The sequence below is a fragment of the Eutrema salsugineum genome, unplaced genomic scaffold, assembly GCF_000478725.1.
Source record: "Eutrema salsugineum unplaced genomic scaffold, Eutsalg1_0 scaffold_12, whole genome shotgun sequence".
Lineage (NCBI taxonomy): Eukaryota > Viridiplantae > Streptophyta > Magnoliopsida > Brassicales > Brassicaceae > Eutrema > Eutrema salsugineum.
Window position 1 is genome coordinate 2,362,054 of NW_006256895.1, and position 13,981 is coordinate 2,376,034.

General features: G+C 42.7%; 2 non-coding genes across 2 annotated transcripts; one reads left to right on the plus strand and one right to left on the minus strand.

Annotated features, from left to right (window-relative positions):
- Positions 1-2,042: 2,042 nt before the first annotated feature.
- LOC112089459 lies at positions 2,043-2,149 on the plus strand. The gene has a single exon (XR_002901097.1). It is a non-coding gene; the product is annotated as a small nucleolar RNA R71 (small nucleolar RNA).
- An 11,110-nt stretch (positions 2,150-13,259) lies between these two features.
- LOC112089531 lies at positions 13,260-13,366 on the minus strand. Its single transcript, XR_002901169.1, has one exon. It is a non-coding gene; the product is annotated as a small nucleolar RNA R71 (small nucleolar RNA).
- Between the last annotated feature and the right edge of the window lie 615 nt (positions 13,367-13,981).

The window sequence follows — 13,981 nt, forward strand, 5'->3', positions numbered from 1 at the left end:
AGAGACTTGAGCTCAACAGGGGGTGCATCAGCCTCATTCCAATCCTGGTCCAAGCTGCTTTGGCTGGTGTCTGATCCTTTGATAGCAAAAACCTCAGAGCCACTTTGTTCCAGCTCCAAAAACCTTGTCTCAGGACCTAGCTCTCTAGCATTGTCCAAATAAAACTTGTACCCTTCACTTGCTTCTGCTAAGAGCCCATTGTCTCCTTTTTCTTGAGTTAGAGAAGCTTGAAGAGGATCCTCAGTGTTCAGCTCCTCTAGCAACTCATCAGCCAACTGATCCATTGTCTGCACATAGAAACATTGACTTTCAATGGTGGGTTTCTTCATCATCTCATTCACATCAAACTTGAGCTTTTCAGACCCAAGTTGAAGCTCTATTATCCCACCTCTCACATCAATTATGGCTCCTGCAGTGGCTAAGAATGACTGCCCAAGATAAGAGGATCTACTGGTTCCTCATCTATTTCCAGCACAACAAAATCTGTTGGAACCTCAAAACCACCTATCTTAACAGGTAAATCTTCCAACATACCAACAGGCAATCTAACTGATCCATCTGCAAGGATAAGAGAGATCCTTGCAGGTTTGAAGACTCTAAAGCCTAGCTTCTTTGCTATGGAGAATGGCATCAAGCTGATTGATGCTCCTAGATCACAAAGACATCCAGAGAATAGAAGAGGTCCAATGGCACAAGGGAGTGTGAAACTCCCTGGATCAGTTAACTTCCTTAGAATGGACTTCTTCTGAATGATAACACTGCATTCATAACTTAGTACCACCATGCCTTGAAGTTCTTTAGTCTTGTTCAGAATGGCATCCTTCAAGAACTTCCCCATCTTTGGTATCATTAAGAATGCATCAATGAGAGGCATAGTGAGTGGTGTCTCATTGAGTGCCTTCTCAAATACAGCTTTTACCTTGTCCACAAGTTGCTTCTTAAATCTCCCTGGAAATGGGAGCTTGGGTTGGTATGGAGGTGGTGGCACATATGTCTTCTCTGGTGCAGGTTCCTTTGCTACCTTTTTACCCTTTTCTGTCCTTGGTTTCTCAGCAACTTGATCATCTGTTAAGGCTGCCTCCCCCTCAGTTTGATCATTGTCCTCAATGATCACATTGTTGTTCTCAATACCAGATAACTCCTTTCCACTCCTCAGTGTAATGGCCTTAGCATATTCTTTGGGGTTGGGTTCTGGTTTTCCAGGTAGGTGACCTTGGTTCCTTGAGCTTGAGGCCTGGCTCTGCTTCAGTTCCTTTATGTCCTGCTGCATGGCTGCATTATGGCTTGCAAAGATCTGTTGTCCCTGAACTAGTTGTTGCAGAATCCCAACCATATCTGAACCCATCTGTGGCTGCTGTTGAACCGTTGGTGGCTGAAACTGTTGTTGGACCGGCGCCCGCTGTTGGAACTGTGGTGGACCAAACCCTGGTGGTGCCCTTTTCTGCTGTGAACTGAAACTAGGACCTTGAAATGGCTGTTGTTGCTGACCAAAACCTTGATTCTGAGCAAACTGATTCTTGGGTTGAAATGACCCTTGAAAGTTGTTCTTGGGAACAAAGTTCTGTGGTGCTTGAGAATTGGGATAGACCTGGTCTTGTGGGTTAGCTATATTGGTGTTCTTGTAGGAAAGGTTTGGATTGGCATTACCATACTGATATCTCTGGAACCTCTGATTCCCAATGTAGTTAAGCTCCTCCTGGGTAAGACCTTCTTCACTTATGTTCTCAAAGATTTGAGAAGGTTCCTCATACTCTCCAACAAAATGCATTGGCTTCTGAGTGGTGAATTTCAACTTGTCCAATTCACTCCTCAACTCCTTAACTTCCCTAGTGAGCCTCTGTTCTGAGCTTGAACCTTCAGATCTATTTGATCTGTCATAGTCTTCACCAGAAGTATCATTGCTTATTGCTAAGTTCTCCACTAGCTCTAAAGCAGCATGTATCTCCTTTCCCAGAAAGTTCCCATTGGAAGCAGTATCCAGCTGGTTTCTAATCTTGGAAAGAGCTCCTCTATATAGTGTGCTGAGAAGGGAAGCCTCACTAAACCCATGGTGTGGGCATTGGTTTGTGTAGCTCCTGAATCTTTCATATGCTTCACCAAAACTCTCATAGCTGTGCTGAGTGAAGCTAGAGATTTGGTTCCTCAGTTTTGCAGTTCTTGAGGTGGAGAAGAACTTAGATAGGAAAGCTTGCTTGCATTGCTCCCAGGTTTGAATGGAGCCTCTTGGAAGATTCTTTTCCCATTGGTGAGCTTTGTCACCAAGACTGAATGGGAATAATCTCAGCTTGAAACTGTCTTCTGAAACTCCATTAATCTTGGTCAGGTCACACACTTTATCAAATTGATCCAAGTGTTCCAAGGGATCTTCCATTGCTAATCCATGGAACTTTGAGTTCTGGACCATATTCAACAAGGATGCCTTCACTTCAAAGTTGTTGCTTTGCACAGGTGGTGCCTGAATTCCAGCTCCATACTGATGAGCATTGGCCCTGTCATTCTCTCCAACATAGACTTGGGGTTGCTCAAATATTCTTTGCTGGTGTTGGAAAGGTTGACGTTGGTGGTGCACCTGTTGTCTTTGCTGTAAATTGGCCTGATGCCTCTGTTGATGAGCTGGAGCTTGTCCCTGGTGGACATAAGCTTGTTGGTGATGCACCTGTTCCTGATAAACATTACCCTGATTTAACCCTTGACCAATTCCATTACCAGCTCCATTACCCTGAGCCTGTTGCTCCTGAACTGGTTGTTCTATGTCCACCACATGCTCTCTTTGTTCTGCCATATCAGCCTGATCAATCTGTCTTCCACGTCTGTCCCTTCTCCTCCTTGGTACCAAAAGATTGATGTTGTCGTTGAGAGGGAAATGTGGACCACAGCTTCTTGATCTAGACCTGGTGTTCATACACCTGAAATCACAAACAGAACTTGAAAGTAATCAGTAAGAACAAGAAAGTAAGCACTTGATCTCAAGAACAGATCAAAGCTTAATGCTAAACAATCCACAATTTGGCAACGGCGCCAATTGATAACTAAGAGTTTTCAAGGCTCTTTGTAGAGGTTATCAATCCCATGTCTTGTAGTACAAGGGGTTTATCAATCAATATGTGGTGTTAGACACTAAACTATGTGATCAGATTCTTAATTCAAGCAAATAAAAGTGGTTTGATTAACTAATGACAACTACAAACTTAAAAACAGGATTAAAGACTAAAGATGAACTAAACAGTGACAAGTGATATGAATATGATATGATGGAGGCATGAGATTCTAGACATGATAGTGGGTTAGGGTGCTTTGGTGCTAAACTAGAAATGTTAATGACAATGATGAGACATGATTCAAATGATTAAGAACTCTAATCTAGGTTAATCCTCTCATGAAGGTATTAACCCCTATCCTAATCCATTTTCAAACCAAATCATCATTTGTGAAATATGAATCAATATGCATTAATAAACAGTTCTAATGATCATTCAAGCAAATAACAATACATCATCATGCAGCAAATGCTTAAACCTCTAATACAGCTCTTTAAGGAATTTCATCAAACACTTTTGGTGCATGAAATTCCCAGAATCTAGATCTCAAGTGATATGAAAGGATCTAGCATAGCGAACAGCTGTTTAGAGAGATGAATCAATGAATCTAGCCCTAAGCACTCCTAATCTAACACTTTATCACCCTAACCTACACATCTAGAACCTCATTAAGGTGACTACTCACTAATCATACTAATCTCTCTTAAACCTTTGCAAGTTGAGAAGATTTGCATGATTAATGATGATAAATAGAGATGGAGATGATAGATTAAGGGGAAAACACTCTTTAAATCGATATTAAACTCAAAAGCAAGGTATAACAAGTGGTTTTTCACCAAAAAGGAAAAGAGACTAAAAATGGGATCCAAGTCCTCTCCAAATTAGGTCTAAAAACTATTTATAGAAGCCTTGGACGAACCGGGTTTAGGGTTTTGGAAAAAGGACTCGAATATCTCTGATTCTCATGAAGGCCCCGTAAACTGAATCGGTCTGGAAGTGCAGCGTCCTTCGCATTCTTCGGAGCTCATCGGCTTGGTCCAAAACGGCAGCGAGACAGGAGTTTCTTCCGACGAGCTTAACTTTCTGCTCACGCGTCCGAATTCCATGATTCCACTTGCTCTGGAACAGTGATCCAATCCTCTCTAACTTTGATCAAGCACCCGACAGCTGAATCGGACCGGAAGGTTCCCCGGACAGGCGATTTCGGAAACGTGTCTGCACCCGGAGATTTTGGCCGAGGAATCATTAGCCGGTACGCATTTTGGCCGATAAAATCAACCCGCGGTAGAGAATAGCCGAGAAAAACCTTCCTGGTGCGCGAGAATGGCCGAGAACCTCTAAAAACCCAATTTCACCATTTTTTAAGCCTTGGTCACCATTCCACTTCCTGGATTCATCTTTTCAGCTCCAAATAGCTCCAAATACACCTGATAAACACTCAAAACATGCAAAGACTCATTGGGACCTAATGCAACTCCTAAGTTCTAAAACAAACCCTAAAGACCTAAAATGCATGAAATAAAACATGATTTGGAATGAAATATGCAACATAAATGATGCAAATTATGAACATATCATTCCTACGCAAGCATAAAGGACGCTCAAGTCGAACACTTCGTCTGGAAAAACATCATCTGCCAACACGGGGTCCCCTATGAGATAGTCACCGACAACGGATCCCAGTTCATCTCAACTCGCTTCAAAGCTTTCTGCAAGAAATGGAAAATTCGTCTGAGCCAGTGTACGCCGAGATATCCCCAGGGGGAATGGACAAGCCGAAGCAGCCAACAAGACGATCCTAGACGGCCTAAAAAAGAGGCTCGACGCCAAGAAAGAAAGATGGGCAGATGAACTCGAAGGAGTCCTTTGGTCACATCGGACGACTCTGCGCCGAGCCACTGGAGAAACTCCATTCGCTCTCGTCTAGGGAACGGAGCGCGTAATTCCCCCGGAGGTGGATTTCCCAGGGATTCGACGAAGACTTCTGCCAGGACAGGAGGGCTTGAATCACTTAATGATGCTGCTCGACTTAGTCAACAAAGGCGCGACCAGGCTCTAATCTGAGTCCATACCTATCAACAAGAAACAGCGAGATACTACAACAAAAATGTGTGAAGCCAAAGATTTAAAGAATGAGAGCTCGTTCTTCGAAAAGTGTTACAAAACACTGCCGAGAGGAATCCAGGAAAGCTCGAAGCAAATTGGGAAGGCCCTTACAAGATTACAAAAGTAGTTCGCCCAGGAGTCTATGAACTTGCGATGGTAGCTGACGAAGCAATTCCAAGATCGTGGAACGCAATGCACCTAAAGAAGTATTATCACTAAGGCTACAACACGGTAAACATGAACTACGGGACGGCTTGATCCCTGCAAAGGGTACGTAGGCAGCCCGTCCTCGGACGGGTTCAGCTGTCCTCCCTCCTAAAAAGGGGGGGGGGAGTGGGTACGTATACACATACCTTCATTAACTGTAAGATTTCAGCTCGTTGAGTATACTATCTCTAAGATCATTGTCACTTCGGCTAGTTTTTCATTCATTTTAAACCAGCTAGTTTTTCATGGTCACTTCGGATTTTTCACTCATTTATTGTCACTTCGGGTAGTTTTTCATTCATTTTACTCCAGCTAGTTTTTCATTTACTCATGTTCACCCCGGATTTTTAATTCATTCATTGTCACTTCGACTTTTTTCATTCATCACTTGTGTACACTTCTCCTGGACTTTTACTTTTCCTTGCATACACTTCGACAAAACTTTCTGATCTATAGTTCCAAACACCTCGCCTCGGTGCTGGACACAACGAGACAACAGTCACAAAGTTCTCTAGATGGACTTTTTACCACCTTTCCTAAGACAAGGGTGCAAGTCACATCCTCTATGGATTAAAATCAAGCGCGCTATACAAATTTCAGACCAAAAACGTATCGGTCGCCACGGTTTGTCATCGCACACAAGATTGTAAGTCGAGACTACATTGCTTTCTCTAAAACCGAAATGAACTCTTAAAACCCGGCAAACACATTCACTGATAACACCGTATTTTGACCACTTTTGTTGATCGTTTTGAAATACTTTTTCTATGTTTTTAATTGCTTTTAAGTACTTTTATCACATTTTTCTAGTATTTGTAGTTCCAAGACTCTTTTCAGGTAACTTAGGGAAAAGCTTAACAAAATGGATAGAAAACCAGATTTCAGCTCAGAGTCAAACCGTCAGAAGTTCACCCCTGATTGAAGGCCTTCTCACCGTCTGATCCAGCTAAAATTTGGAGACCTTAAAGATGGAAGTATAAGCTTTCCAGTGCACGTTACAGCTTGGGAATCCAACGGTTGAATCAAAAGATACGCGAAGAGCAAGATGTCCCGTAAACCAGCCGGCGAGCACTTCCCCCCGCGGCTAACAAGCATTTTCCCGCGGTCAGGAGCATCCCGACCGCGGCAAACCATACATTCCCCGCGGTCACAGCACTCCCGACCGTGGCAAGCCAACTCCGAACCCAAAAAGCCCATTTCTGAAGCCCACATTTGGAGAAACCCTAAGTGACGTCCAGAGAGGTCTTGAGCACTATAAATACATGTCTTAGGAACCCTAAATCGTAGAACCTATCACCACCGAATTATTTACTTCATACTTTTATTGTTTTTGCTTTAGCTTTTAGGGAGAGAGAGATTTGTTCTCTTGAACCCTTGTTCTTTCTTTTTCAATTTCGGTTTCTATTCTACTTCTTAATACTATGTCTTTGATTTCGTTCATTATGTCTGAGTAGTTTTATTGTTGGGATTAAGGGATTTTCGATGGGGATTTATATGTTCGATGAGGATTCCATGAGCTTTTGAGCCGAATCTTAGAACTTTTTCTTCTGAATTCGTTTTTACTGCATGAGAGTAGCGTCATGAACTATAATCTGATCCAGATGCTTGGTGACACGAAAGTGTTCATCAGGTATCAGATCTAGTTTGGGAGAGCAAAACAAACATAGGAGTGGAAACCTACCTATGGGCGATTTGTGAATTAGGACGAGTCTTAAACATAATGCATCTCTTCTCTTCCAGGGCCAGAGTGGAAACCTACTGGTCAGGGTTGAGAGAGATAGTTGTCTATGATCACGACAGTGGCGTATTCATACGTCCGTGACTCCAGTTCGAAAAGTTTAAGCTAAGATCTTACAAAATTTCCTCTCTAGCAATGTTTTGAATCGTTCGTACCCCTGAGAAAACTTCCCTGAACCCCAACGCTTTCTTCTCCATTGTTTTACACCGATTTTCTTTAAAGCTTTAGTTCAATATTGTCTTTCCTTTTTGATTCATTTTCATTTAAGCATTAGAATATCCGTTTTTATCATTTTTAGTTATTTTCGTTAAGTTTAGTTATTACGCCATTTAATTCCCGTATTCTCTTTTAATATTTCGTTTTTAGATTTTAAACACACTACCAAACCCCCACTAAACCGTTTTTGTTCTAGACTTCCTTACTTTAACTTATTTCAAAGGCTTTTTGCAGGAAAAGATCCTCCTTCCCTGTGGATTCGATCCCTAAGTACTACAATTGATCAGCTGTGCACTTGCGGCTATTGATTTCAATTAGGGTAAAACTTGACAACCCTCACGACAGCACACATCAAGTTTTTGGCGCCGTTGCCGGGGAAGGCACGCATTTTCTTTTCTGCAAAACCCCGAGAAAGGTTAGTAAATCGACTCTAGAACCCCCTTTTCTGCAACTTTCCATTTTTCGGTTATTTTGTTTCCATTTCAGAAGATATGGATCCTATAAATCGAAATATACACTATGAGGAAGGTTTCTATAACACTCCTCAAGCCACCAGACGCAGAGAGAAGCATCTACGCGATCTCTACGAAAAAACTCAACCCGAAGACTACAGAACGCTCCAGAAAAAGCCCTACGCACCTCAAATTGCAAACCCTAGATACTCTATGCATCGCCTACCTCACCAGGTTCTCCAGCAAGATGAGAACGTCCAGCTGAGCAACAGACTGAGTCAGCTTGAAGGCATGTTCAGACAATTCATAGGAGCTCAAGCAACCGCTACAACTGCTCTAAACGAAAGAATTGATGGGATATCGAAACTTTTCAATGAAAAAATCGATAACCTAGCCTCACAAGTCAATTCAATAGAAGACATGCAACCAAGGATGCAGCTATAATTGCTAACAGGTTCAACAGCATGGAGGAAGAGCAAGCAAAGCACAACTATGAGCTTCGCAACACCAAAAACAAAGTCATGGACCTGGATTTCAAGCTTGATGACGTGGAAAAAGCCCTAAACGAAGCTAAGAACGAGTCTTATGACTTTACAGTCGAAGTTTCAGAGAAGGTGTACAAAGTCATCGACAAAACCGAAGAGCTTGACTCAACCATGGACAAAGTAGTCTATGCTCTTGATGAAGTTGAAGAAAAGGTTGAGGAGATCATGCAAGGACTTGGAGATAAGATTCCAGCAATCAAAACTAAAGACTCAAGTCCAGAGAGGAAGTACATCAAGCCAGAAGACCCAGGAGACCATCTAGGAAGCAAAGAAGGAAGCAACAGCAGCAGAGCAACTCGGAGACGAATCCCCGCGGTCGCGTTGGCTCCGACCACGGCCAAGAAGCTCTCCCCCGCGGTCGTGATGGGTCTACCCGCGGCCCATGGTCGCTTCCCCGCGGTCGCGTCACCTGCAGTCAAGGCCAACTGTAAAAACGTTCCAAAACAGTCCCGTTCAGCTCATACAAGCATCTGTATGTCTGGTACACCTCCTGGGATAACTAAACCACTTCATCAACAACTGGTTTGCTCCATAAGCACCCAAAGATCTGAAGAAGAGGACAAGTCATGGCCTTGCAACATGGCTTTGTCTTGTGAAGATGAGTATGAAGAGCAATACTCTGAAGATGAAGAGTATGGGTTGTTTGTAGAAGATCCAAACGCAGGAGATTCCTCAGAAGACGACTCAGGAGAGAATCAATGGATCACCAACAACATCAGTAGAGAGAAGCTAATGGAGTTCAACAACGTAGTCAGGTCATTCCCTGCTCATTTAAGCTTTGATGAAATTTGGAAACTTGGTCGTTTGCAAGTCTTTTTCAGGTACTGCAAGGAGTCTAAAGAGGATATCCATAGATACTTTATGAGAGCTCGATACATGAAAACGCCAGAAGCAGCTGTCTATGCGATTCACCTCAAAAATTCGGAAGAGTGCCGCCACTACACCAACAGAATCAGCAAAGAAAAGCTCGACGAATTCAATGATGTGGTTCGAAATTTAGGTGAAGGAATGACGTTTGCCAAAGCTTGCAAGGACTTCATGATAGGCCACTACATCTGTGAGAGCAAAGAATCAATCTCTGAGATAGAAGACTTGTTCAATCATGCCAGAAGAGGTAAACCTGTTTGAACACTTCATAAAATAGAAGGTGTAGGTCAGTTTCTTATCTCTTGTTCTATTAGAGGAGAAATGTTTAAAAACGTGCTATGTGATTCTAGAGCTTGTCTTAACATGATGTCCAAGGCAATTGCTTTGAGACTTGGTATTAGACACCTGCGCAGGACTAGAGCAAAGATTAGCCTAGCTGATGATTCAAAAGCAACACCTCAAGGAATAGCTCATGAAATTCCTTTGAGAATAGGAGATTGCATAGTGCCTGTCGACTTCTACATTGTCGAGACGAGAGATGCAACATATCCAGTGATTCTGGGATGGATTTTTTAGCAACTTCCGGAGCTATAATGGACTGGCCAAACCGGAGGATTTCATTTGCTATTATCGACAAAGATGTCTTCACAGAAGCTGTTCCATACAACAGCGAAGCAGGAAAACGTTCTGCAGCAGAAGAGTTTGAAGAAGAACTTGATATATTCATAAATTGCATCATTTAATGTACATATTCTAGTCAAAATCATGTCTCATTTGCATGCATTTTAGGTCTTTAGGCATTGTTTTAGGACTTAGGAGATTGCATTAGGTCCAAGAGAGTTTTGCATGTTTTGGAGTGTTAAACAGGTGCTTTTGGAGCCAATTTGGAGTGGATGATGTGATTCAGATGAAGAAATGGAGTTGGAATGATCAAAAATGGTGAAAAGGAGCAATTTTGGGTTTCTCGGCAAAATGGTGTACTGAAGGTCGAAGGTTCTCGACCAAAATCCTTCCCGCGGGTAGCTTTCTCGGCCAATAACACGTACCGCGGTCAAGTCTCTCGGCCAAAATCTCCGGGTGCAGACACGTTTCCGAAATCGCCTGTCCGGGGAACCTTCCGGTCAGATTTAGCTGTCGGAGTCTTCATAAAGGTTGGAGATAATTGAGTCAAGAGTTCATAACAGTTGGAATCAAGGCATTTGGACCACAGAACTGAAAGATATGGTAATCGGAAGACGAACAGGTCTCGCATTCATTCCGGAGCAATCCGATACCCCTGAATGATCGCCTGTCCGGGGAGCCTTCCGGTCCGATTCAGACGGCGGGTGCTTCATAGAAGTTGGAGAGAATTGCATCATGGTCTCTTAGCAAGTAGAATCGTGGAATTCGGACGCGTGAGTAGAGAGATAAGCTTGTCGGAAGGAACCCCAGTCTCGCAGGTATTCCGGACCGAGCAGATCAGTTCTAAAGGATGCGAAGGACGGTGCACTTCCAGGCCGATTTAGTTTCCGGGTCCTTCATGAGAACCATAGAAATTTGAGCCTTCTTTCCAGAACGTCCAAGAGCATTCAATTCGGATCTATGAGCAGAAAGATACAGTCTCCGGAATGGACACATGTCTAGACGCCTCTCTCTGGTCGTGTACATGCACTGCAAAGATGTGCCCTCCAGGAAGCCTTACACTTCCCAAGCACCGAAGCTTTCTTCACAAAAGTTGGAGATAAATGAGTCCTCTGTCTTCTGCAACCGAAATCATTCAATTCGGACAAGTCTCATAGGAGTTACACTCTCCGGAATGCGAAGTGGTCTAAGCTGCTCTGGATGCTGCGAGTTGGAGAGGAAGGAGACCAAGCCGCAGCAACACTCGCAAATCACTCCGACTTGAGCCTGCGACCTAGGTGCAATAGAGACCAACCCGCACAGTTTGTACATTCCCCAGAAACTGCCTTAGCCCTGCGAGTTGGAGAGGAAGGAGACCAAGCCGCAGCAACACTCGCAAAACACTCCTACTTAGGCGTGCGGCTAAGACAAGGCGATTCAGGCTTCACAAGACAAGTCTTCATCTACTGCGACTTAGGTGTGCGACCTGGGACATACTGGACTGACCCGCAGGATTTCCACTTGACCCAACTGAGCCGGGTCAGTACCCAGTTTGTCCTGGGCTGACCCGGTCCATTAGCACTAGGTATATATAGTTTTTTGGGAGAAAAACCCAAGGATATCATCTTCTCTCTTAGTTTCTCTCTAGTTTTCTTTCCTTTTTAGTGTAAAAACGTTTTTGGATTAAGAGAGATCTCAAGGATTTAATCAATCTAAGTCTGTTTGTCATCATCTCATCATTTCATTTCTGCTTCTAATCATGATTAACATCATCTCTTGCAAAAGATTAGATGTGTTCTTCATGATTAGTGAGTAGTCATCTTTTAAACTTCTAGGTGTGTAGATTAGGGTGCTTAGATGTTTGATTGGTGATGTTTAGGGTTTAGATTCTCATTCCATTTCCTTAGTTAGTTGCTCCTAATGCCAGATTTCCTTGGGAAAGTGCTTGGGAAAGTGAAATCTGGGTTCATAGGCATTTCATGCACCAAAAGTGTTTGATGAAATGCCTGAATGAGCTAACTTAAGGGTTTATGCCTTTTTCATCATGGGAATGATTTGTTAAATGCATGAATGACATATTAGAACTGTTTCTTAATGCTCATTGATTCATATTTCACAAATGATGATTTGGTTTGAAAGTGGATTAGTGTAGAGATTAATGCCTTCATGAGAGGATTAGTCTAGATTAGAGTTCTAAGTTGAAATGTTTGAGATCATGTGATTGCTTGTTATGTCTTTCTGTATAAGATTCAGTCTTCTTGGTTGAGAGATTGTTTGGTCACTTATTAGGCTTGATGCATTATGCTTGCTGATTGCTTGATTATATCTAATGGTTGTTAGACTTGATTAAGTGATTTGCAAAGGGATTATTGTCATGGGAATGAATTAATCTGATTAAGAAGCCTAGACTAAAGAGTAGCAAGTGTTGCATTATGTTCTTAGCATCATGATTCAATATCTAAAGCACCCTAATCAATGATCACATCTAGAGGTTTAGCTTTTATCATTTGCTTAATCACCATCATCTTGTTTTGTTTGCTTGCTTAGTTCATTAATCATAGCTTGTTTGTTTCTTGTTTTATGCTTTCTTGTTGCTGGTTTCACAAAACTCATCTTTGATTACTTGACTTAAGAACCTATCACATAAACTAGTGCCTAACTACCACACATATGGATTGACACCCCTTATACTACTTTGACAAGGGGATTGATAACCCATCTAAGGCTTTAAAAACTTTAGTTATCAATTGGCGCCGTTGCCATATTGTGTGGGGATTGTTAGCATTAGTTTCTGATATAGTTTTTGAGATCAAGTTTATTTTGTTTTACTGATCACCTTTCAAGCTCTGTCTTTGTTTTCAGGTTTATGATCACAAGAAGCCAAGCCAGAAGACAAAGAGAAAGAGCTGTTCACTTGGAGAGGTTAGGAATGAATCAGCAAGTTGGGAATGAGCATCAGGCTCAAGAAGCTGATCAAGGTCAAAGAGCTGGTAATGGGATTGGAATTCAGGCTCAACAGGCTCAGGTCCATCAGGGACACGCTCAGGGTAACCAGAACCAAGACCGACCTCAGGTTAATCCACCACAGCCCCACCCAAACCCACCCATACGTCATCAGCCCCAACCAGTCTTTGTTGGTGAGAATGACCGAGCTTATGCACACCAGTATGGAGCAGGAATCAGGCCACCTCCTGTCCAAAACAACAACTTTGAGGTGAAGGCCTCTTTGATCAATATGGTTCAGAATCAGAAGTTCCATGGCTTACCTATGGAGGATCCCTTGGAGCATCTGGATCAGTTTGACAGAGTTTGTGATCTCACTAAGATCAATGGGGTATCTGAAGACAGTTTCAAACTGAGATTGTTCCCATTCAGCCTTGGAGATAAGGCACATCAGTGGGAAAAGAACCTCCCAAGAGGATCCATCCACACATGGGAGCAATGCAAGATTGCCTTTCTATCAAAGTTCTTCTCAAGCTCAAGGACTGCAAAGCTAAGGAACCAGATTTCCAGCTTCACTCAACATTCTAATGAGACCTTTGGAGAAGCTTTGGACAGGTTTAGAAGCTACACAAATAAGTGTCCACATCATGGCTTTTCAGAAGCCTCTCTCCTTAGCACTTTGTATAGAGGAGCTGTTCCTAAGATCAGGATTCAGTTGGACACAGCATCAAATGGAAATTTCTTGGCAAAAGAAATCAATGCAGCTATGGAACTTGTTGAGAACTTAGCCATGAGCCAAGACACTTATGGGGAAGATTATGATAGAAGCTATAGAGGAGAAGATTCTGGTAGACACCAAGAGCTGGAAGAGAAGTTTAAAGTGTTAAATATAAAGCTTGACAAAGCCCTAGCTGCCACTCAAAAGCCTATACACTATGTGAGTGAGGAGAAGAGATGCTTCACAAATATCAATGAAGAGGGTCTCACTCAAGAGGAGTTGCACTTCATTGGAAATCAAAACAAGTTCAATGGTTACAACAACTTCAACAACCACCAGAACTTGTCCTATAGGAGCAACAATGTGGCCAACCCCCAAGACCAAATACACCCTCCTCAAAGCTTTGTTCAACAGAATCAGTACCAAGGTAACTCCCAAGGTCAACAGGGTTTTCAGCAACCAGCGGTTCAGAATCAAGGGAATAGCTTCACAAATCAAGTCAGCCTACAGCCAAAGGCTCCACCTCCTGGTTTTGGCCCACCAACTGTTCA